We start from the raw sequence: 24,106 nt of genomic DNA, 5'->3' as shown, positions 1-24,106 counted from the left end.
AGTTGTATTTGAGCCTACTTTCCCTAATTTACATAGCTGTGCTGACTGATTTTGAAAGTGTAACTGTGTGTACAACTAAATAAAATCATTATTCTGGTACATATTATATGTTGATAGGACTCACTGTGTAATGGATAAGCTGGAAGACAATTTCTAAAATCAATAGCTCAATTAGAACTAGACAACAATATGCTGGGCATTTCTCCAAAGACAATAATCAAAATATGCTCAACAAAAGTAGTCATGAAGGAGCTGCAAACAAACCACAGTGAGATGCAGTAAGTACAGTTAGTGGTAGAAAGCAGAGCTGAAAAAAGGGAAAACAATTACAACTCCCATGTAGTAGTGCCAGGCTATGAAATAACAGAACTGCCAAGGCAAATTGTCTTATCAGACAGTTGACATATCCATCAATGCCATGTCTGTCTAGCCTCTACCAAAAGCACGGAACGTGTGTGTTCACCTCAACACTTCCACTCAATTGTTCATCATTATCATCATAGCCAAAAATGGAGGAACCTGTCAATACTCACCATTCAACTGATGAAATAACAGGACATGGTATATCCATTCAGTGAGATGTTATCTGGTCCTTAAAAGGAATGAAGTAGTGATGCTTACTGCAAGACATATAGACCTAGAGAAAACGCAGAAAAGAACCAGACATAAAGGTCATGTAAAGTGAATTTCTCTTTTTTGAAATGCTTAGAGCCGCTAAAAGGATATTAAGAGAGGTTACTAAGGGAAGGGGAAGGAGAAGGTGGCAGAGTGACTACTGGTGGATAAGAAATTTCTTTCTTTTTTTTTTTTTTTTGAGACAGGGTTTCCCTGTAGTTTCTAGAGCCTGTTCTGGACTAGCTCTTGTAGACCAGGCTGGCCTTGAACTCAGAGATGGGCCTGCCTCTGCCTCCCAAGTGCTGGGATTAAAGGCGTGCGCCACCACCGCCCAGCTGGATAAGAAATTTCTAATGTGCTAGAAATGCTTTGGAATCATGGTAATGGTTCCATTACCAAAATCTGTAGATTTTCTAAAAACGTAGAACATAAGCTAATTGTTATGCATATATTCACATTTAGACACTTATGCTTTGACTTCATATATTCTATACAGTGGCTATATCCTTGTTTAAGTTTTTCTCACCTCAGAAAGCACTTAAGGTTCCAGGGCAAGTAATGGGTGCAGAATACTGTGCAGTGTTCACTCTTGACTTCCGCCTGTCAATCAAATACTCTCTGCTATCCATGCCCAACCATTCTCTGTAAAATAGAAGTCAGTTATAACCAGTAAGTTTACAAGGTTAAAATCTGTAATGAATAGTGGTAGTGAAACTGTTATGGGAACATTATGAATAGGACAAAAGTGTTATTGGGGTTCTGTTTTTTATTTATTTTCTTTTTTAACATAGGATCTCAGTAATCTAGGCTGACTCCCAAGTCCCTATATGGAGGAAGACCTTGAACTCTTGGTCCTCCTCCTCCTACCTCCCAAGAGCTAGGATCACAGCTGTGCCTGGCCTTGCCTAGTATATGTGTTCCGGGAATGGAATGAGGACCTCATGCATCTCAGGCCTGCACTCTACCAACTGGGCAAAATCCCCAGCCCTGTGCTCCTATTTCCCAGGAGTTAGTTTTAGGAGAAAAAAACTTTCTTTTAAAACAACAGTTCTCTTTCTTCTCTCTCTCCCCTCCCCCCATCTTCAGATCTGCTCACACTCCCAAAATTTAAGGGTTTTTGTTGGGAGCAGTGAGACCCCAGATCCTGAATTTCTTGTAATCCCCTGATCTGAGTGCCTACAGCTGCTCTGAGCATGAGACCTTCAGGAGTTCCTAATGGCAGAGTGGTTTCTGGTGGGTTTGGCTGGGGCATGGCTATCTCTATATATTCTGCCCCTGAACACAATAAAAGGGGCATTCTTGGGGAATTCAAGGATGACCCGTGTCGCTGTCTTTCTGTCTGTGTGTGTTTGTGTATTTTAACCTCCTGCCCCTTGCCTGAATCTCGCGAACTGGGTTCAAGCGCACCGAGTGTCTGATCTTAAGTATTCGGGGGGATGAGGGGTCAGTATCTCCAGGTAACATGTACTTCGGGCACTGCTGTGGCATCTGCCAGGCTAGGCACCGACTGGGCTGAGGCAATGTGCCTTCCACCACAGCCACCTAGCAAAGCTCTGCTCCAGCTGCCTTCTAGCTCCAGCTGCATTCTTTCTGGGTCCAAACTGGTACATGGAGTGGAGCAGAACTCAGGGAAGCAGGCTTGCTCTGCAACCACTGAAGGGGCCCTACTTAGGGAATTTGGGCGTTGTCAATCTGTCTGGCTACTTCCTGCTGAGTGGGGACGCTGCATTCTTAGGGGTATTTACTGCAATTTACTGCCATTTTCCAGTCGCACTCGGACACGAGTCGCGGTCATGCTGCACTTCTGCACCCTGAGGCCCGCGCTGGAAGGGGGCCTAGCATTCTTGCCTCATCGGTCCTTGAGGCAAGTCCCGGGGTTTGCACCCGTCGCAGCCCCTCAGCGCCCATCGCCTAGAGTTGCTTGGCCTTGAAGCCACAGCCGCTCACACTCCACTGCAACATTTCAGGAGGTCTTGGGGATTCAAACCACGTGAATCTCCAATAAATCCTTAGGCTCTCATCGTCTGTGGAGACAAAAACAGAACCTCTTTTCCAAAGCATCAAATTCTTAAGCCCATATTTTAAAGTCAAGATACCTTTCTTAGCAGTTCCTAGAATCAAATGTCTTTCTCCAGTCCAGAACACAAAAGACAACACAATCAACATATCATACATCTGTACACATTTATCTTTATAAGCTATATACTTTCTATCTTTTCCCAATACATAAGTTCCCTCCAGCCAGGGACAACCCTGTTCGTTTACCCCTCTTTCTCGGTTGGACTTCCTGGAACCAAAACCGAGCGAAGGATGTCAGGATTAACACATATACCCCAATCCACCCTCACCTTCTGAGGGCGACCTCTCAGCGTTCCGGATATCTCGGCTGGGACCTCCAATTGCCGCGCACCACGCCCCTGTGTCTGCATTCCCTGCGCTGGCACCCAGTTCGCGAGATTCGGGCAAGGGGCAGGAGGTTAAAATGCCCCCTTTATTGTGTTCAGGGGCAGATTATATAGAGATAGCCACGCCCCAGCCAAACCCACCAGAAACCACTCTGCCATCAGGAACTCCTGAAGGTCTCATGCTCAGAGCAGCTGTAGGCAGATCAGGGGATTACAAGAAATTCAAGATCTGGGGTCTCATTGCTCCCAACAGGTTTTATTTATTTTTTAGTGTGGATTTTGACTACTGATGTTGACCATATTGGAAACTGAGCTGGAAGATTTGGGCTCGTGTATCGTCATGTTTGAAGATAGAAGGAGTCTACAGTCGTAGCACCCTGAGCACATGGTAGGTAGAGACATACAGAACTGTATGCTGGAGTAATAAGCTCGTGGAATTAGTTCTTGGGAGATCTTGTCGGAATCAAAGTACAGGTTTGTTCCAGAATATTAAAGAAAACATTGGATGGAAAGCTTGAAATGCAAATTTTATTTGCCTTGGTTTATAATCCCTGTATCTGAAGAGCCATGGATTGAGCCTGGAAAGCTTTGATTTCCTACTGGGTGCTAACAGGAAGGGCTAACATTTCAGTCATCTGCCTACTATGGGTTCTTGTGTTATCAGTGGCTTTCTATGTTTTAAACTGACTTTATTGCATCCTCAATTATTTAGTAGAACAACAATAAAGCACAAAGATCCTCATTTCTACAAGAACTAATATTTTACAATTATATCCCCTTCTCTGCTCTCTTTTGAAATTTTATTGCTTCAATTAGCTAGGTAAGAAATATTGTTTCTCAGGCATCTATGAACTGGCCTCAGGCAAGAGTTTAAGTATACACTGAAATGCACACATGCATGTGCACATGCACACATGCACCTCACATGTGAAAAAGTATACACAATAAATATACATGCATGTGTCATCTGTCTTCTCCAAATTAGAAATTCAACTATAAAAAACTTAGGTAAAAGTTCCAGAATGTATTTTGCATTAAAATTAATTTATTTGCTGATAAATTATATTTGTGATTTCCAATCTGATATTTCACTGAACACTAGAAATAGTTTTTAAAAATCTAGGTTTCTGTTGTTGTGTCTACATATGTTGCATTAGTTGTCAAGTTAAGATCTGTACCTCTTCCCTAGTGAGACTATTTTGAGTAAAATATTGTTAATATAAATAGAAATTCTGAGAGAATTTGAGCACCCCTAGATCCCATGGCATGTTTTTCTTTATTGGAGTCTTAGTGGTGATGGTTTGCCTGATAATATTGGGTAGCAAGCATATCTTCGTTCATTCATTGTTGCTTTAATAGAATAGCTAAGACTAGGTTATTTTTGAGTAGTAGAGGTTTACTTGATGCATGTTTCTAAAGTCTAAGTGCACAGCGCTGGCCTCTGTGAAGGCCTTTGTGCTGTCATTCATGGAAGAAGGCAAAGAGCAAGAGGACACAAGAGCCACAAATGGGGCCAAATTTCATTCTTCGATCATCAACCCACCTGTAGATGACATCCATTTCTGCCATGATGACACTGATCAATTCATGAGGACCGAGTCCTCATGCCCCACTACTTCTTAATGCCATCATCATGACAATTAAATTTCAACATGAATTTTGAAAAAAGGCAGTTGAAGCAAATTAAGCAGGGTTAAATTCCAACAGTCATGAATTCCATTTATTATTTAGAAGTTTTTTGGACACACAATTTAAATCCATTATCTTCTGGATGAGTGGTTTTCAGTTGGTGAAGTTTTATAGAAATGCAGACTAAACTTCAGACTCACCAAGTTTCCTTGATTGTTATACATAGAACAGCATTAGTTGAGCTTTGTGTATTATTGCTACATTGTATATACATTATGTCTCAAGATTATGATGTCATGTAGCAAGCATATTTTCTCTGTAAAAATAATCTTCATTTGATGCTCTAAGTTAAGATGTAGTATTTCATCTGTTCCTTGAAAACCGATTTATTGTTTATGAACACACTTTTTAGAACTGTTTTATTATCTTATTTTTCATGATGAAAAGTTTTGCTTGTCAGTTGTCTTATTCTTGTCTAGAACTCTTTATGTTTTCTAAACAGCTAACAAAAGGGTCTGCAATGGGGAATGACAGGTTAGTGGAAAGCTTAAACAAAATGAAGGATGAATTAAAAAGCTGTCCAGAAACCTAGGATCCTCAAACCCAAGTCAAAATTCCGTTGCAGGGGATAGAACAACACGGGTGATGGAAATGGGGGGAGGATTTGAGGTTAAAGTGGGGATGGGTGTTAGGGAGATGAAAGGGAAGGGTGTGAGTTAGCCACCTCAAGACACATGAAAATAACTTATGGAAATTGAATAATTTGAAGCTTATTTTAAAAAATTCTTTTCAAACAGTAGTTTTAACATACTCTGTATAAGAGGGCCTTGTTGCTCCCTGAAGATGTGGATCCATGAAGAAATGGAAATCTCAGTACCAGGCACACAATAACTTTCTATGAGTTATGTGTCAAGAAGTCTCCAGCGGTATTCCAAACAAACAAACAGGAAAAGTTTATGGTTGCCCACCATAAATGGGTGATAAGACCCTGTTGCTGAACATACCACTTACTCTGTCTGGAGGAGATAGAGACATCTAGGAAAGTCTTTCGCCTCTGGGTAGTTTACATAGTGCCAGAAGATGCTATGGAGACCACCAAGGGAAAAAATGATATTAATTATCTTACCTACGGCTGAGCTCTACATGCTACAACACCAGTGGCTGACAGATGTGTGTGCCAGTGAAATAGTGGCCTACCGATTATGGAGGCGACCAGTTTCTGATTATATATATGCCTGCTCGACAGGATGGATTTCATACCCAATAATGCTCCTATTAGTTATTTTCTATTGCTGTGACAAAACACCAGTACCCAAGCAACTTATAAACGATAGCATTTACCAGCTCCTAAAGGATCAAGACACAAGACCAGATATTCTGCATCTGATAGAAGAGAAAGAGTGGAACAGGACTGAACTCACTGTCCCAGGAACAGACTTCCCAAAGGGATACCAATAGCACAGGCATGAAGATTAGCAGTTAATAAATGGGACCTCATGAAGCTGAAAAGCATCTTTATGGCAAAGGATACCATCTTTTGGGCAAAGGAGCAGCCTAAAGAATTGGGAAAGATCTTTACCAACTATATATCTGACAGAGGGTTAGCTTCTAAACTATATAAAAACAACAACAACAAAAAAACATCAAGAAAACAAATAACCCAATTTTAAAAATCAGGTACAAAACTAAAGCTGAAAGTTCTCAAGATATGAAACACAAATGACAAAGAAAACTCTTGCGGAAACACTCAACTTCTGCCTTAGTCAGGGCTCTACTGCTGTCAAGAGACACCATGGCCACAGCAGCTCTTAGAAAGGAATAAATATAACTGGGGACAACTTATAGGTTCAGAAGCTTAGTCCGTGATCCTCATGATGGGAAACTTGGCAGGCAGGTATGGTACTAGAGAGGTAGCTGAGAGTTCTGTATCTGGATTGGCAGAAAGCAGCAAGAGAGAGTGACACTGGGCCAAGTTGAGCTTCTGAAAATTCAAAGCCCACCTCCCAGTGACACAGTTTCTCCAAGGCCACACCTACTCAACAAGACCTCACCTCCAATAATGCCACTTCCTATCAGTCCATGGGAGCCGTTTTCATCCAAACCACCACATTCCTCTCACTGACCTCCATAGACTTATAGCCATATCATAATGCAGAATGCATTTATCACAACTTCCAAAGTCCCCATAGTCTAAAGCAGTCAAAACCCTGTTTAAAATCCAAAGTAGTTTCTGAGGTTCATGGGAATACCTCAACGGTAATCCTTATAAAATCAAAATAGAAAAGCAGATTATATACTTTCAACATAAAATGGCACAGGATATGTACTACCATTCCAAAAGGGAGGAAAGGCAGTATAGTGAGTAAATACTGAACCTAAGCAAGACTGAAAACCAGCCGGGTAAACTCCAGATTCTGCATCTCCATGCTTCAGATCTCCAACTCCTTTCAGCTTTGTTGACTGCAGCTCACTTCTTTCTCTTGGGCTGGTTCCACACCCAGTTATAAGCTTTCCTGGACAGGCATTCCATGGCTTTGGCATATCCAGCATCCTGGGGTTGCCTAGGCAATCTAAGCTTCACTTTCAAAGCTCCACACAGTGGCCTCTCTGGGCCTCCATGCAAAGACACCCCTGCCACATACCTGGCCTCACTACTTTCCTTAGTTAGAAGGGTATTCTGTAACCCCCCCTCTTTTATCCTTGACACTAAAGCCAGAACCATGGCCAAAGATGTCCTATGATGTCAAGTTCTGCTGCTTGCTAAGGCTGGAATATTGTCTGCTCATTCATATACATTTTCACCAGCTTTCTATTTTTGATAGTTTCCTTCACTGCCTAAGCTTGGCTGTCTTAGAACTTACTCCATTGACCAGGCTAGCTTTGAACTCTGAAATCCACATGTATCTGTCTACCTAGTACTGGGATTAAAGGTGTGTGCCATCACACCTGGCCCTAGATTTTTCTTTAATTCTTTTTCACAAATTGGAAGTTTAATTGGCTAGAATCATGCCCTGAGGTCATTACTCCCTTTATTCTATTCATCATCAAACTTTTCTTTAATCTGTCTATTTTCTTGAACACAGGACTTAGCTACTTTATACTCCCTGGGGTCTCTTTTCTCCTCAAATTGTACATTTTGTATTTTTCCTTTCTCAGCTTGCTCTTTTTCATTATAAATCAGCATAAGCAGGATCACATGATCACTAAAAATCAAGCAACGCATTTAATACTAGACTGTCTGGAAATCTCTTCTGTTAATACCATCAATCCAAATCTTTTCACCCTAGCCTCAGGCTGACTTTTTGGAAGAAGTGCAGAAAGCAGCTGCATTCTTTGCCAAAATATCACATGATCAGTTTCTAGGCCACATACTAATATTCTTCTCCTGTGAACCCCTTGAGTCAGTTCCTTGCAGTTCAAATCACCGTCAACACCACTGTCTTCCATCCCCTCTTCCAGGATGGCCCATTAAGTCCCTCTTAAAATGTCCCCATCACTTTTCTAGTCCAGAGTCCCAAAGTTCTCCTCATGCCTCCACACAAAAACATGGTCCTGCCTATCCCAGCAATACCCTACTCCTGGTATCAACTTCTGTCTTAGTTACAGTTTCTATTGCTATGAAGAGACATCATGATCATGGCAACTCTTATAAAGGAAAAGACTTATAAAGGGGGTGACTTACAGGTTCAGATGTTTAGTTCATCATTATCATGGTGGAAAGCATGGCAGTGCTCAGGCAGACATGGGGCTGGAGAGGAAACTGACAGTTCTACATCTGGATTGGTAGACAGCCGGAAAAGAGAGTGACACTGGGCCTGGGTTGAGCTTCTGAAGCCTCAAAGCTCACCCCCCAACCATGACACTTCCAAAGCTCACCCCCAGTGGCATACTTCCTCCAACAAGGCCATACCTTCAATAATGCCACTCCCTATGAGTCTATGGTGGCCACCACAACACCCTTAGTCATCAGTGAAATGCAAATCAAAACTACTTTGAGATTTCATCTTACCCAAGTCAGAATGCCCAAGATTAATAAAACAAATGACAGCTCATGCTGGAAGAATGCAGAAAAAGAGGAACACTTACACATTGCTGGTGGGAATGCAAACTTGTAGAGACACTATGGAAATCAGTATAGTGGTTCCTCAGAAAGCTAGGAATAGGTCTACCTCAAGATTTAGCTACATCACTCTTGGGCATATAGCCAAAGGACTTTATATGCTACTACAGAAATACTTGCTAATCCCTGTTCCTTACTGCTCTATTCATAATAATCAGAATTTGGAAACAGCTTAGATCTCCATCAACCAATGCATGGATAATGAAAATGTAGTGCATTTATATATTGAAATACTATTCAGCTGATAAAACAGAATCATGAAATTTTCAGATAAATGAATGGGGCTAGAAACAATCACCCTAAGGTAACCCAGAAAGACAAATATTCTGTTTTCTTTTTTTTATATGTGAATGCTAGCTTTTAAACTTTTGATGATTCATGTGTTACATTCTGAGTAACCAGAGAGGTCAGATACCCCATAAAGAACTATGAGGGAGGAGGGGATCTCCCAAGGTAGGAAATAGAAGATATTGTTATGAAGAAACAAAGGAGAAATTAGAATAGTTTTAAATGGGGAGAATAATGGAGGACAGGGTAAGGGAGAGAAAGTGGGGGGCAACTAACACTAAAGGTCATTTGAAAAAAGCATATAGAAACAATTCTACCCTTAACCAAGAAAAATCTGTGAATAATAACCCGCTGGCAAGGGAAAGTCAGTTTCTTTGGTGGAGTCTTGCTGAGTATAATAACCACACTTCAGGGCAGGCCCCATGCCAGGAGTAGTTAACTAACATACATCAAACCTAATGCTATTTTTGTGAATTTTTTTTTATATTTGTGGGCATTTGCTTTATTTTGGCAATTTTTTTCTTACTGGTATTTGCTTGTTTGTAAACAGAGATTGTGCATTAGTTTCCTGGCTGCACAGACTCAAATAATCACACAAAACTGTATTAATTATAACACTGTTTGGTCAGTGCATTACATCTTAAATTAACTGATTTCTTTTAATCTATGTATCACCACGAGGTTGTGACCTACCACCAACTTTCTGGTGTCTTTCTCCTTCAGCAGCTGCATTGCATCTCCCTGACTCTGCCTTCTTTCTCCCAGCATTCAGTTTAGTTTTCCCACCTAGCTCTATTCTGCCCTTCCATAGGCCAAATCAGCTTCTTTATTAACCAATGGTAATAAACCATATTTACAGCATAAAGAGGGGAATCCCACATCACTTGTTTGTTTTGATTTTTGATCTTGGGTTTCTGGAGTTTTTTTTTTTTGATATGTGTGTATATGTGTGGGGAGTATTTCTTGTTTTTTATTTTGTTTTGTTTTTGTTTCTTGTTTGTTTTTGAAAGAGAGAGAGAAAATATAATGTTGGTTAGGTAGGGAGGTAGGGAGAATCTAGGAGGAATTGGGTGAGAGGAAAATGATCAAACTATATTACATCAAAAACTCCTTTTTTCAGTGAAATAAAAGAAAAGGAATGAAAACGTTCAAAGGATTCAGGGGACAAAAGTCTGTGAATGGAACAAAGTCAGCAAGCTGCTGACATGCTGTCTACAGCCAAAGATGAGAGCTCATATACTGATCTATAAGCAGGAGGCAGAGAGCACACTGGGGATGATAGGAGGCTTCTGAAGTCTCAAAGCCCATTTCTGTAACATACGTCCTCTAATACTGCCACACCTCCTTATCTTTTCCAAACAGTTCCACCAATGGAGACAAAGTGTTCAAATACGATGAGCCTATTGGGAGTCAATCTCATTCAAACCACCATTAAATACTGTAAACCTAGTCCAAAGCCCACGACTGAAAAGGTCATAGAACCTGGGTGAGGGGAATAACCTACTATTGTTGTCTGCTAATAGGTCATATCAGATGATGCTATAAATATGCATGTTTCTCTCTTAGATTGGTACTGCTCTCAACTTGAATTGAAGAAGCATCCTTATGGAATGCATAGTGGCTAATGCATAAGCTCGTAGTTGAGTATTCTGCTGTGGATGGGTCATCTATATCAACCTACCATTGCCCAATGCTCAGGGATCTTTGGAGAACAGGGTGGAGAAAAATCTAAGAACTGGTAGGAAGATGGGGAGGAGAATTGTGAAATTCTGACTTCTGGGCTTTATATAGCTGTTGCTCACATCAGTTCAGCAGCTATGGTTACCTATACAAGACCAGAATAGGATCAAGACACAAAATTCCAACACAGAGGAATTCCCTCAAAGACCCCACTCCCTTCAGATGAACTATTGGCACTTGATAGCTGTTAGGGGAAGAAGGCTAATTTCTATTTCTAGAATTTTATAGATGTCTCTCAAATTCCTAGTTTTTGACTACTTTCTCCTAATCTTAGAATCTTCCTGTCTTGTCCCGAGTATTCTGCTGTGAATCCCTGTGGACTGTGTTTACATTTTTCCTTCAGTGTGAACTTTTCAAACTCTTGTTTTTATCTTCATGTTAGCTGCTTGCTAGAGCAGAACATTTGCAGGCAGATTTTATTGAGCTGTTTCCGAGTTGCTCTGTAGACATAGGATTCCCAATCTGAAAGTCAATCCAGTATTTCTCTAGGTGCTTTAAGTGCTTTTCTGAATTAAATGAAAGCATCAAATATCTAATCAAAATATCAACAGCCGTTATATAAAGAGTCTCATAGTGCTCCCATTATCCAAGTTAACCTTCTTTGTTGAATTGCTATTGAAACATACATCATGATAGTAAACTCACATCTGCCAGGCCCCTCTTTAGTTGCTATAGAGAGGTTAGTAAAGTCCTTTTATACACAAGTTTAATTATGTCACTTCTCTGCATAGCTTAATAATTAGGTCATGGCAGCAGTCTAGGATTCTCTTATAATGGACTTTTATAAAGGCCCATGCAACTGAGTTCTCAGTCACCATTTGACTTTGTTTAAAAGTACCTGTACTCTTGCTGGTGTGGGAGGTAGAATAAAGCACTCATGGGATATACATTTTCAAAGTCCTGGAGTCTGAGAACATAACTTTACAAGCAATATTAGAGAATATCAAAATGGAAAGAATTGAGGTGGAAAAATAAACCCGAAATATCCTGGTGGCTATCTTAATGAATTTGGACTGGGATGGCAGAAAATCATAGGCTGGTTGACTTAATTTAACTATATTCTCACATACACTGGAAAGTCTGAGAGTAAGGTGCTGACAATATTGATATCTAGTGAGAACATTTTTATTCATGTATGGTCACCGTCTCACTGTATCTATAATAAAATAATTAAAAAATGTGTTTTCCATGTGTCTTCTTAGATGGGCACTTCTCCTATCCATATGGACTCCTCCCTAAAAGTCTATCCCAAAGGCCTATTTCTTAATGCCATTAGGCTGGGAATCAAGGCTTTAACACACGTGTTTGGGGAGGAGAACACAAATATTCAATAAATAGATACGGTTCTGATGTCATCACAAAGCTTTACATAAGGGAGGGGAGAGGACTGCAGGGAGATAGAATATGGAAAGCAAGAGGTCTTAGCATTACTTGGGAGTGGTTCTAACTTGGCAAGCCACAGTCTTACAACTGAGGTAACATGGCATGGATGATATCTACTTCGGGGCTAATGCAACGATCAAGTGAGAAAGGCCTTGTTGATCTGCCTTTTGGACCAACACAAGTTTGTCTGTTTTTACTTTGCAAATTTTATCTGATATATTTTAAACCCAGCTTTTTCCCCACTATGTCTTGGAGGAAGAAGAAAAACATCTATAAATTTTTTTCATTGTCCAATACATCTGATGAATTTTTTTGTTCAATCTGTATCTTTCTTCTATGTGTTTATTCCCATCAATGAATACATTAGAGGAAAGAACAAGTCCAGATAAAGCCATGAGGACCTCTTTCACAGGAAAATTTTTATTCATATTTGACATTATTCAAGTGTCTACAAATAGAATTTTATTTGGTATATAAATATATTTGTTGGAGGAGGCTGCTCATTTCTTCCCAGCCACTTAGACTGGAGATAACCACACAGAAACAATATTAATTAAATCATTACTTGGTCCATTAGCTCTAGCTTCTTATTGACTAACTCTTACATATTAATTTAACCCATTTCTATTCATCTGTGTATCGCCACATGGCTGTAGCTTACCAGTAACGTTCCGTCTGGCTCTGGTGGGGACACATGGCTTTTCCCTGACTCTGCCTCTTTTCTCCCAGCATTAGCTTGGTTTTCCCCACCTAGCTCTGCTCCCCTATAGCTCTGCTATAGGCTGAAAGCAGTTTCTTTATTCATTACCCAATAAAAGCAACACATAGACAGAAGGACCTCCCACACCATATACCCTTGGCCATTTTTTCCCTAAGTGACATTTAAAATGCTTTGCCATGGTTTCTCCAATCAATCCCTAACTGCTTTTTAATCTTTGTGAACTCATTTGTTTGTATGGGTCTACCCCTTTCTTTTTTAAGATCAGCCAGGAGCCATTTGGGGATTTGGTAGGTATAAAGTTAATTTTGAGGTCATGTCTAGGAATCAACTTTTGAAAGAGAGATATTTCCCCCATAAATCTTAAGACACACACTCGTGCGCGTGCACACACACACATACACACACACACACACACATACACACAAACACATACACGTGCGCTTTTCCACCAGCAATCTATATGTATGTATCCTGAGTAAACCAGCACATTACTTTTGAATTGAGACAGATCTTGATCTGAAAGTTTGACAAAGCTTATTGTGACAGGTATCCTCTGATTTTCTCTTTGACATTGTGATTCAGTTCTCATTTACCAGCATCCTTTCTGCTGAGTTAGAAGATTATTCTTTTCCACAAACAGGCCAGAGATTTTAGAAATCACTAGATCACTAGATGGTTTTGTCTTCCTCCACCAGGCACAGTGCCAGCTCTGCCCTGACAACTGTTGAAGGCATTCATTCATTCTGTACAGAATCAGGAGTTACCTTGCATTATGATATGAGCACCAGATTTAATTTAACATTAACAAAGTTTAGTTTTCTCTATAAATTATGTTTTTTATTAGGGTCTATCCTTTGTCAAGGATAGGTAATATCTCCCTTGGTCATATATATATTTAATATAAACTTCATTTTAGTTAATTTTTGAAATCTTCATGTGATATGAGTGCCTTTAAATTTTTAGTATGTGTCACTGGTATTAAATTAGAAAATTTAAGAAACTTGTTTGTGTAGTAGGTGAAAATATAAAATGTGTATCTAGCACAGTTTCTCAAGGGAAAACTCTCTGAGATGTGTAAATTACCCCCTCTTTTTGGCTTCATAAATAGCTGCTGTGTGTCTCTGAATCTTGAGTGTAAAACACCAAGCCTCCCCCCAAAACTATGAAAACTGACTCTAAGGATATCATCTCTGTTGACTGAAGTTATTTTATTAAGACTGCTAAGGTGATCTCCTCCTCCTCTTCCTTCTTCTTATTCCTGTCCTCTTCCTCCTCCTCTTTCTTGTAGGAGGCACACTATTGAACTTCCTAAAAGTGTCTAGAAAATGTGAACTTTCTGGGACTCTCATGTGGTAGCCGGAAGAACTTCCTGTTAACTAAATTCAAATAAAATGGAGTACAGACCTAAACAGAGAACTCTCAACAGAGGAATCTAAAATGGCTGAAAGACACTTAAAGAAATGTTCAACATCCTTAGTCATCAGAGAAATGAAATCAAAATAACTCTGAGATTCCATCTTACACCTGTAAAAATGGCCAAGATCAAAAACACTGATGACAACTTATGCTGGAGAGGTTGTGGGGTAAAGGGAACACTTCTGCATTGCTGGCGGGAATGTAAGCTGGTATAGCCTCTTTGGATATCAGTGTGATGATTTCTCAGAAAATTAGGAAAAAACCTTCCTCAAGACCCAGTAATACCACTTTGGGGTATATATCTAAAGGATATTCAGCTGTGCTACAAGGACATGTGCTCAACTATGTTCATAACAGCATTGTCTGTCATAGCCAGAACCTGGAAACAACCTAAATACCCCTCTACCAAAGAATGGATAAGGAAAATGAGGTACATTTACACAATAGAGTACTACACAGCAGAAAAAAATAAGGACATCTTGAATTTTGCAGGGAAATGGATGGAGCTAGAAAACATCATTTTGAGTGAGGTAACCCAGACACAGAAAGACAATTATCAATGTACTCACTCACTCATAGGTGGTTTTTAAACATAAAGCGAAGAAAACCAGCCCACAAATCACAACCCCAGAGAACTTAGACAACAATGATGACCCTAAGAGAGACTTACATAGATCTAATCTACAAGGGAAGTAGAAAAAGATAAGATCTCCTGAGTAAATTGGGAGCATGGGGACCTTGGGGAAGGGTTGAAGGGAGGGGAGCAGAGAATATGTAGAGCTCAATAAAAATGAATAAAAAAAGGTAGTGATGACGATCATGCCACCATTATCATGTGTCTATGAAGGATAAAGGAAGAAAGAAGACCTCTTTTTCTTGTGGGAAACCAGCTGTCTGGATTGGCGAGGGTATGGGAAGGGACTGAGGCCTCCCTGGGATCATTAGGATGGATGTTCAGCCTTGAATAGGTACTTACATGGTATACACCTTGCAGATTTTTGTTTGTATTGTTTGGTTTTGACTGATAAAAATCACAAAATTTTAATTTAAACAGTTAATCAGATTTTTGAAGCATAATTTTAAAAAATTGATTCTTTAGGAATTTCACATCGTGTACCCCAATCCCATCTGTTTCCCAGTCCCTCTGTATATGCCTGTCACCCTTTGAGCATCATTCCCAAAGAAAAACTGTAAAGGAAATGATAAAAATAAAAAATTAAAAATACAGATAAGAATATTAATTGAAAACAGACAAACAAAAAAGCCCTGCTTCAGTCCTTTATTTCCCGCCTCTCCATCACCGCTTTGTTGGTCTTACTGGCGCTGGGAGCTCTGCATATCATGCAGCAGACCCTTTGGCACAAACAGCTTTGCCTGAGAACGTTTGCTGTGGGATGTGTTGTTGGTCAGGCTCAAGGCTTCTCATTCACCACCAATACTGGACTCTCACTGAATTTCTTCTCGGACATCCTGCTGTTGTCCCGCATCATGGAGATCCTGCAGCTATAGTTCCACAAGACCTTTATATGCCCCAGCAGGTAATGGGGTAAATGTTGGGTAGAGACATCTCTAAGTTCTGGAAGAGTACTTGGGTAAGAGCTGAGTTGGTCAGTCTGGGCTGCGCAGACCACCCCTTTCAGCTGAAGGATGGAGTCATCTCTCCCATAACAGTGGTGAGGGGTTGGGCAGCGTTCTCAAGTGTAGGGGTCAACTCTTTGGTGAGGAACAGAGACAGCACTCTGGGTCATCCGGGTCGGCTATCCCAGGGCTGGTGAGGGGTAAGGTCAGCTCTCTGGTGAGGTGGGCTCTCTCATGGCCAGTGAAGTGTGGGGTCAGCGCAGCACTGCCCGTGTACTTCAACAATGGTTCAACACATGGCTTGCATGGTCCCCTGTGGTAATGCAGCAACGTAGATTAACACAGACCCCAGCTGCAGCGGAATCATGGACCCAGACATGGCCAAAGCAGCAGCTTGGATTCAGATGTCACCATGCCCCTGGGTGACCGTGCAGGATGCTCAGATCTATGTGGCCCCTGCAGCAGCATGCCCCTCTAACAGCAACATGACCTCAGGTGCAGTCCAGGCCCTGGTCATCTGCATACCCTTCGTGGGTAACAGGAGCCATGGACATCAACACAGACATTGTCTGTGGCAGGTTTATGGACCCACACACAGTCAGTCCTTAGCAGCAGCTCAGCCCAGATGACACCACAGCTCCGGGTGGCAGTGCAGGCCACCCAGATCGGCATGGCCCTCTATGCTCAGCCATTTTATAGGAACCATTTGTCACTTCATATGTGGGTGCAGCTTGTGACCCACCCAAGAACCCAGCCAGCTGAGTGACGTGGCAACAACAAAGGATGACTAGTGGGGGAAAGTCTAATGACAGCCTTTTGGAGAATCCACGGACAGATTGTTCTGGAAGTATTAAAGCAAGAGTGTGGTCTATTGGTTTCCTCAAATGCAGGTCATGCAGACTGAATGCTCCCAGGAAATTTGATGGGCTCTTCTCCATCTCCTGCCCAGCACCCCTAAGGGTGGAGAGTTTGGCTTCCAAAGTGTACAACAGCGTGCTAAAATCTGAAGGCGATGAGTTCAAGGCCAGCCTGGTCTACAAGAGCGAGTTCCAGGACAGCTAGGAACATTACACCAAGAAACCCACTTCCAAAAATTAAAAAAACAAAAACAAAACAACCCCAAAACCAAAAACAAAACTGAAGGTTAACTACTCATAAAGGTTTTCAGGGCTAACATACCCTAATAAAACCAGTAATGTTTTAAAGACATTGTTATTCTAATAATAGATTATATATAAATATATGTGTGTGCACATCTGTACACACACACACACACACACACACACACACACTCACATATATATGGAAGCCAGAGAATAACCCCAGGTGTCGTTCCTCTGGCCCTATCTACTGCTCCCAAAGGCCAGATAGGCTAGGTTGGTTGGCCAGTGAGTGAGCTCAAGGGATCTCCTTGATTCTATCTCCCTGATTACAAACACGTGCAACCATGACTGCCTTTTAAAATGTGAGTTTTGAGGCTTGATTTCAGGTCCCCTTGTTGCAAGACAATCGCTTTTCTGGCTGAGCTATCTCCCTGACCTCAATTATATTTTAATATTTGTAATAGAATAATGTACAGGCTGCACTCACTGATGATAAGATACTGATGCTGCAGACCCTCAAGAATGTGGGGGAGAGCGTTCATTAGCAAGACTGGAATGTGGGTGTGGCAAATGTTCCGCGGATTAGCTAGGTGTTTCTCTCTCCCAGCGCCCTCTTTGCTAATGTGCACCACCTTTGCAGGCATTCTTGGATTGCCTCATTCACAGCAGCCTCCAGAGGTATGGCTGCTATTTTACATATTTTACACAGAAGGAAATTGAAGCCCAGAGGGTTAGGTTATTTGCTTAGAGACTCTTGGGGGATGTGATTGAATTGCAAAGCAGATCTCTGGCTCCAGACATTGGAGAGAGTAGGAAGTGGATCTCTGCCCAATATTCAATGTAAGGTAGTGTTTTAAAAAATACTAGGAAAGCTAAACTGAAGGCATTCCACATGCAGGCTCTCCTCACCGTATTGTGCTGTGTAATGTACGTTATATTAGCAAATTGTCGTGTGCTCTTTGAGCTCACTGACAATCTAGCTCTGGAATTGGGGCTGCGCTTCCCACCCCCTTGGATTTCAGAACCACAAATACTTATCTCAAAGTAGTCTACAAGTCACCTTTTCTGGGGATCAGCTTTCCTTCTAACTTTGTAATGGAGAAGATAGCAAAATAATTCCAAACAAAAAACCCTGGGCGCTTGAGAGAAGCTAGAAGGGAAACTATTTCCAATTATTTCCTGATGCTGTGGCAAAGAGAGACCAGATACTCAGCCGTGGGATTTTCAGCCATAAAGAGAACGGTCAGCTGGGAATTCCAGCTGGCTGCCTCAGTTTTTCCATTTCTGCTGGATGGATGTTTTAGGCGCTGATTTGGTACTTTGCTATCTGTCTGTCTGTCTTTCTGTCTATGTGTCTATGTATGTATGTATGTGTGTATGTATGTATGTATCTATCTATCTATCCATCTATGTATGTATGTATGTATGTATGCATGTACATATCCATCCATTCACCCACCCCCCCGCCCACGTACCCCTCCACCCCATCTATCTATCTATCATCTATCTCTCTCTCTCTCTCTCTATCTCTCTATCTATCTATCTATCTATCTATCTATCTATCTATCTATCTATCTATCATCTATCTATCTATCATCTCTCTCTCTCTCTCTCTCTATCTATCTATCTATCTATCTATCTATCTATCTATCTATCATCTATCTATCCATCCATCTACCTACCTACCTATATATCTATCTACCTATATATCTCTATCTCTTTTCCCCTATCTCTCATCTATTTCTAGTTATTGTTTCACTTTGACTTGCAATGTGCTTAATAAACTTACTCAAAATTGAAAATATGTTATCATAGATCATTCTGCACACTATACAAGACACCTTGATCCTTAATAATTCTCTGCTGTACAGTAACTGATGCTTGAGAGCAATAATAAGGACTATTCAATAATAAGGCAGAAGAAATGCTAGATTTTGTCAGCTGTCTAACAGCACACACCATGTATTGGCATGATGACGACATTGTGATTGTGGGACAGAGAGTTGGAAGTTTATCAGAATCTAACCAAAGCAACCCAAAAATAATCTCAAAGAAGCCATGAAAAATTTGAGTTTAATTTAGGAGGGGAAATTAAGTTTAATAGGATAAGATTTATTATAAATTATAAATACTAATTAATTTTATTATACCTGGATAGAACAAAGACTGAATGAGTCGGGATGTGAAGGATCTTAAGGTAGTAGGATAGAACTGTTATTATAAATCTGTTATGTTTTCATTGGGAATTTTAGGTACTACTTGATACAGTTGAAGATATCTCTTAATAGACTTTCAAGGGGTTAGCAGCCAGAAGCATTAATAATTCCTGGCCCCATTACAAACACAGGGGAAGGAAACCAGATCTGTGTACTGGTTCCTATCTAAGTTGTGTTAGAAAGGTGTCATGCGGGGCCTGGCAGAGTCTTGATCATTGTGGAGATGAACTCAAGATGACCAAATGGATGACTCTGGAAGTCTACGAGGCTGAGGACAAGACCCTGTGCTGCTGGGGAATTCATCAAATACTCTGTCACTCTGGTGGCCTGTCAACCAGTCTTCTTAGAAGTGAGAATTGCTGCCAGTGCGAACATCAGTGTTGTTGCTAGCAAGAAATCGGGAGATCTGACCCGGGGCTGCTCTTCAAGATGAGGTATATGTTAACAATCAGAGTCCATAGAGATTACTCTTTATACTGTGACTGATTCATGGGTGGGAAAACCCACATTGCCAGCCTATGGCTACATCTTTCTGAAGCACAAATGATAACTAACAGCACACATTCTAATGTGTCCTTGAGGTCATGCAAAGGTACAAAGAGCCCTAAGATGACAAGGTTATGAGGATATAAGTATTGTAATATTATCCTCAGGAGATATTAAAACCCCAAGAGTTCCTATTTCTTTCAGGTTATTTGTAACAATTGGGGAAATCGTGACCAATTTTGTTTTAGCAGAGTTTCTCAGTCAGAGCGGGCACTTGGGAGAGCTGGAATGAAGTGCTGGCCGAAGGTATTTCTCTGTGTCCCAAAGGAACATTCCTCATGGTAGCGATGCGTGTGCTTGCCGAAGGTAGTTCTCTGTGTCCCAAAGGAACATTTCTCATGGTAGTGACACTTATGTTTAGCTCCAAGGGGCAGAGACCTGCATAAACTTCTTTGGGGATGAGGGTTTTAATAAAGATGAAGAGGAAACACAAGTTTCATCCTGGGAGATGCCATGTCTTTCATAGCTGCTCAGGATTCTGCACTCCTCACTCCCAGCTCTGTTCTAATTCTACCATGATTCTGCAGCTTCTGCTTCTATTGCAACATTTATGCCAAGCTACAGCTTCTCTGCCACTTCCCACTTCCTCCTTCACCCTCTGTTCTCCGTCACAGCTGCGCCTACTTCTGGATGCTTCTGCTCCGATTGAAATTTCTCTAGAGAGAGAAAGAGAGATTTAATTTCATCAGGTTGACACTTTGGTGCAGACGGCCTCTGCAGAATTCTTAGGCTGAACGACTTCACAGGCTGTGAATTCAGACCCCAGTCCCTCATCTCATGCTCATAAACCAAGACTTCCATCCATGGTTCCACTTGCTTGAGGTCAAGATAATGGGATCATGTAATACAAAATAGGAAACTTACACGCAAGAATGTACTGTTGGCAGTTGGATGCTCATGGGAGTGGCTGAGGAGGCAATTATAATCTGGAGCCCACTGATTGTAGTCATTGAAGCCTCAGTTACTCAACAACATAGCTTGATCATCTTTAGCTCTATTCCAGATCATAATAAGCAGCTCATTCCACGCACATTGAGGCATTGTTAGTGAGAAACTGTGGCCTTAATCATAGACTGCCTGCTGATAATTTATGGCACCATATGCTCCAAAGCCAGAACCGAAGCTGTCAGCTTCCACCTAACTCAGATATGGCTCATGTTGAATGCCCTCCAGAGGACCTGCTGCCCCTTCAAAGCCTTTGGATCATTGGAAGGGTTTCATTTGCTTCCATGATTACCTATTTTGAGCCTGATGGAAGAGGAACTGCAAAGCTGGAAAAATTATTCAGCTATAAAGCCCATATGTGATCATTTTCCTCTATGAGTTTCAGCAAAAGTGGTAGGAGTAACAGTAAAAAATAATAAGTTAGCCTTTGCATTCTGCAGTCAGACTATATGGATTTCTTTTGCCGAAGTGTTTCCTGGTGGGAACTTCCCTGTCCCTTTCCAGGGATATCTCTTAGGAGCCCAAGTCCTGTGGGAACGGCTGGCCGAGGGAATCTCCAGGCTCCTCCTAGACATTGTATTCAAGCTCACCTTTAGTGGCCGACTGCACCATGGAAAATGGGTGTGACCTGTTGCACAGGGTCGGTGAGGATCTGTGTTTTCCAGAGGTCTGACTTTCGCAAGCACTACCCCCGCTCCTTACTGCTCTAATCTCTACCATACGTCACATAAATGAACAGTTCTGCTGTCCACGAGGTTGCTAAGAGGCCCCTTAGTTGCGGCCAAGAGTTTACCTTAGACAGTATTTCAAAGGTGATCTCCAGAAAAGATTAGTCATGCTTGGGCTTGGTCCAACTCTTAGATCCCAGAACAGGATATTCTGTGTCATAACTGGATGGGGAAAAGGACAATGTTCTTTAGATTTTAGTTTTTAAAGTCTTTAGGCCTTGCAGAAATCATCATGATTAGTGAGTGTATGCAATCTGCTCTTTTCTCCCCAAGGCCTTGGCCTTCCCTGATTCCAGAAAGCTCCACTCCCCTTATTTCCTGGGGTTATGGCTCCCAGCTGTTGCTAGCCCCTCACTGAGCCTCAATACCCTCTGCACTCTCCCTCCACTCTGTCACCGCCTCTGAAAACGTCCCCTTTACCAAGAAGATCTCCATAAACATCTGTGCTGATAGAAACATCTGCTTTCTTCCAGGCCTGTGAGTGGAACATCCAATATGCACCTTCTCTCTGGGGATATCAGTGGGTTTCCAGGGCAGATACCCAAGTTTTGTATTTCTGAGATCTAATTATGTGGTCACTGCTATGGTCTGGCCAGTCATTCATTGAAACATACCATGTTATGTGATAATATTAGAAAGTAGGGTCTTTGAGAGCAATTAGGTCATGAGTCTTTATGAATGGAATTAGTGCTATAATAACACAGACTCCAGAAAGCTCTTTGACCCTTCTGCCGGGTGACGACACAGTGAGAAAATAACCTCAATAAACCAGAAAGTGGGTCTTCATCAGAGACCAAATCTGCCTTGATATTAGATTTCCTGGCCTAGAAAATTAGAAGAGAATAAGTCTGCATTGTTTAAGATGTAAAGCTTGCTATATTTTTTCCAAGGAAACACATATAAGATTCTTGACAAAATATGGTAGACTTGGTAGCTTAAAACAAGGGGAGGTGTTTAAAATGGCTAATTAATTTCTAAGCCCTTATCACTTCTCTCTTGTATCCCTCTCATCTGGTTCCTCACTGTGGTCAAGGTAACTGTGCTCCTGGCCCCTCTGAACATCTATGTTCAGTCCCGCCCCTTGACCTCAGGCTGTTCCTCTCCCACAGCTCCATGTGCCTCCATGACCAAAGTGTCTCCTGTTCATCACGGCTTCAACTCACAAACGCTTTCTTAATTCCAGGAGTAGGAATTTTCTCTGTCCTGGATGCTAGAGGGTCTTTATGGTTCCTTGTCCTGACTCTTACTTTAGTTATTCACCTTGTGTCCAGAGGACACAGTGCATTGCGGCAGGGAGGATGTGGGGGCAGGAACAGGAGAGGCTGATCACATTGCATCCACAGTCAGGAAGCAGAGAACAAGGGATAATTGTGTTCAGATTGCTCTCTTCTCATTCAGCCTGGGATCCACCTCCACCTAGGGTGACTCTTCCCATCTCAGTTAGTCAAAGCTAGATAACCCTTCAGAAGCATTCCAGAGACTTTTCAGTGAGTCTAGAGTCTGTCAAGTGGACAGTCGATGTTAGCCACCACTCCATTGAGTGTGACTTTCTTCATGTTTTTGCATGGTAGTTAACTACATACAATTGGAGCTAAACTTGAATTTTTATGTGACTGCTTAGATGACCGTGGAAAATTCTATATTATTCCTGCATTTCAGTTTCTTCATCAAAATATAGAATTACAGTGCGTAACCATTCTGCGGATTTCATAACTAAATTCTTGCTGGTTCTTCCTCAAACAGCTGTCTTGTCTTCCATTGTTGCTTATCTGATCTATTAAACAGACTGCTTTGTTTTGCTTTTTCCCTGGATTCTTTCTCCTCACAACTTCAAGGATGGTTGCTTATGATCATGTATATGCCTAAATTGTGTTTAAAACACTAAATGTCCTTGCGTTGTCTGTTACGAAGAAGATTTCTAAAGGAGATAATGAAGTCAATGTCTGTTATACTTAAGAATGTTTGAGAAAGATCAACTATCATTTTATTCTAGTAGGTTATCGGTATTAGTCAGGGTCCTCTAAGAGTAACAGAACTTCTATAATACACACACACACACACACACACACACACACACACACATATATATATATATATATATATAGAGAGAGAGAGAGAGAGAGAGTATATATGGGACTTAGTAGAATGACTTTCAGGCTGTGGTCCAGCTAACCCAACAGTGGCTGCCTCTGAATGGAAGGTCAAACCTCCAATAGCTATTAAGTCCACAAGGCTAGATATCTCAGGTGGTCTTCAGAGTACGCTAGAATCCTGAAGAAGTGGGCTTCAATGCCAGTGAAGGAATAGACTTGCTAGCGAGGGGAGAGCAAGCAGGCAAATAAGCAAGAGCTTCCTCCTTCCATGTCCTTTGTTACAAGAAGATCCTATACCATGTGCTTCTGCTTCCTAACCTCTTTATCTGCCTGCTCGACCCTGAGTCCTGGTAAGACAAGTGGATGTCAGGGTTAATAAGACTTTGTTATTTAGAGACAGACAGCACTTTCGCTACTTCATCGTGAGTGATGCACTGATTCACTGGTTCCTGCCTCAACTTCCTTCGCCGCTGCCTGCGCCACTGAAAGCAGAAGGTCATCTACAACTAGCAAGTCCATTCCTTCACTGGCAACTGTGCAAATGTTGTGGTCAGGGTATGTCTTAAATTTGCATTACTGC

Source organism: Arvicola amphibius, chromosome 11 (assembly GCF_903992535.2).
Source record: "Arvicola amphibius chromosome 11, mArvAmp1.2, whole genome shotgun sequence".
NCBI lineage: Eukaryota > Metazoa > Chordata > Mammalia > Rodentia > Cricetidae > Arvicola > Arvicola amphibius.
This window is presented reverse-complemented; position numbering follows the sequence as displayed.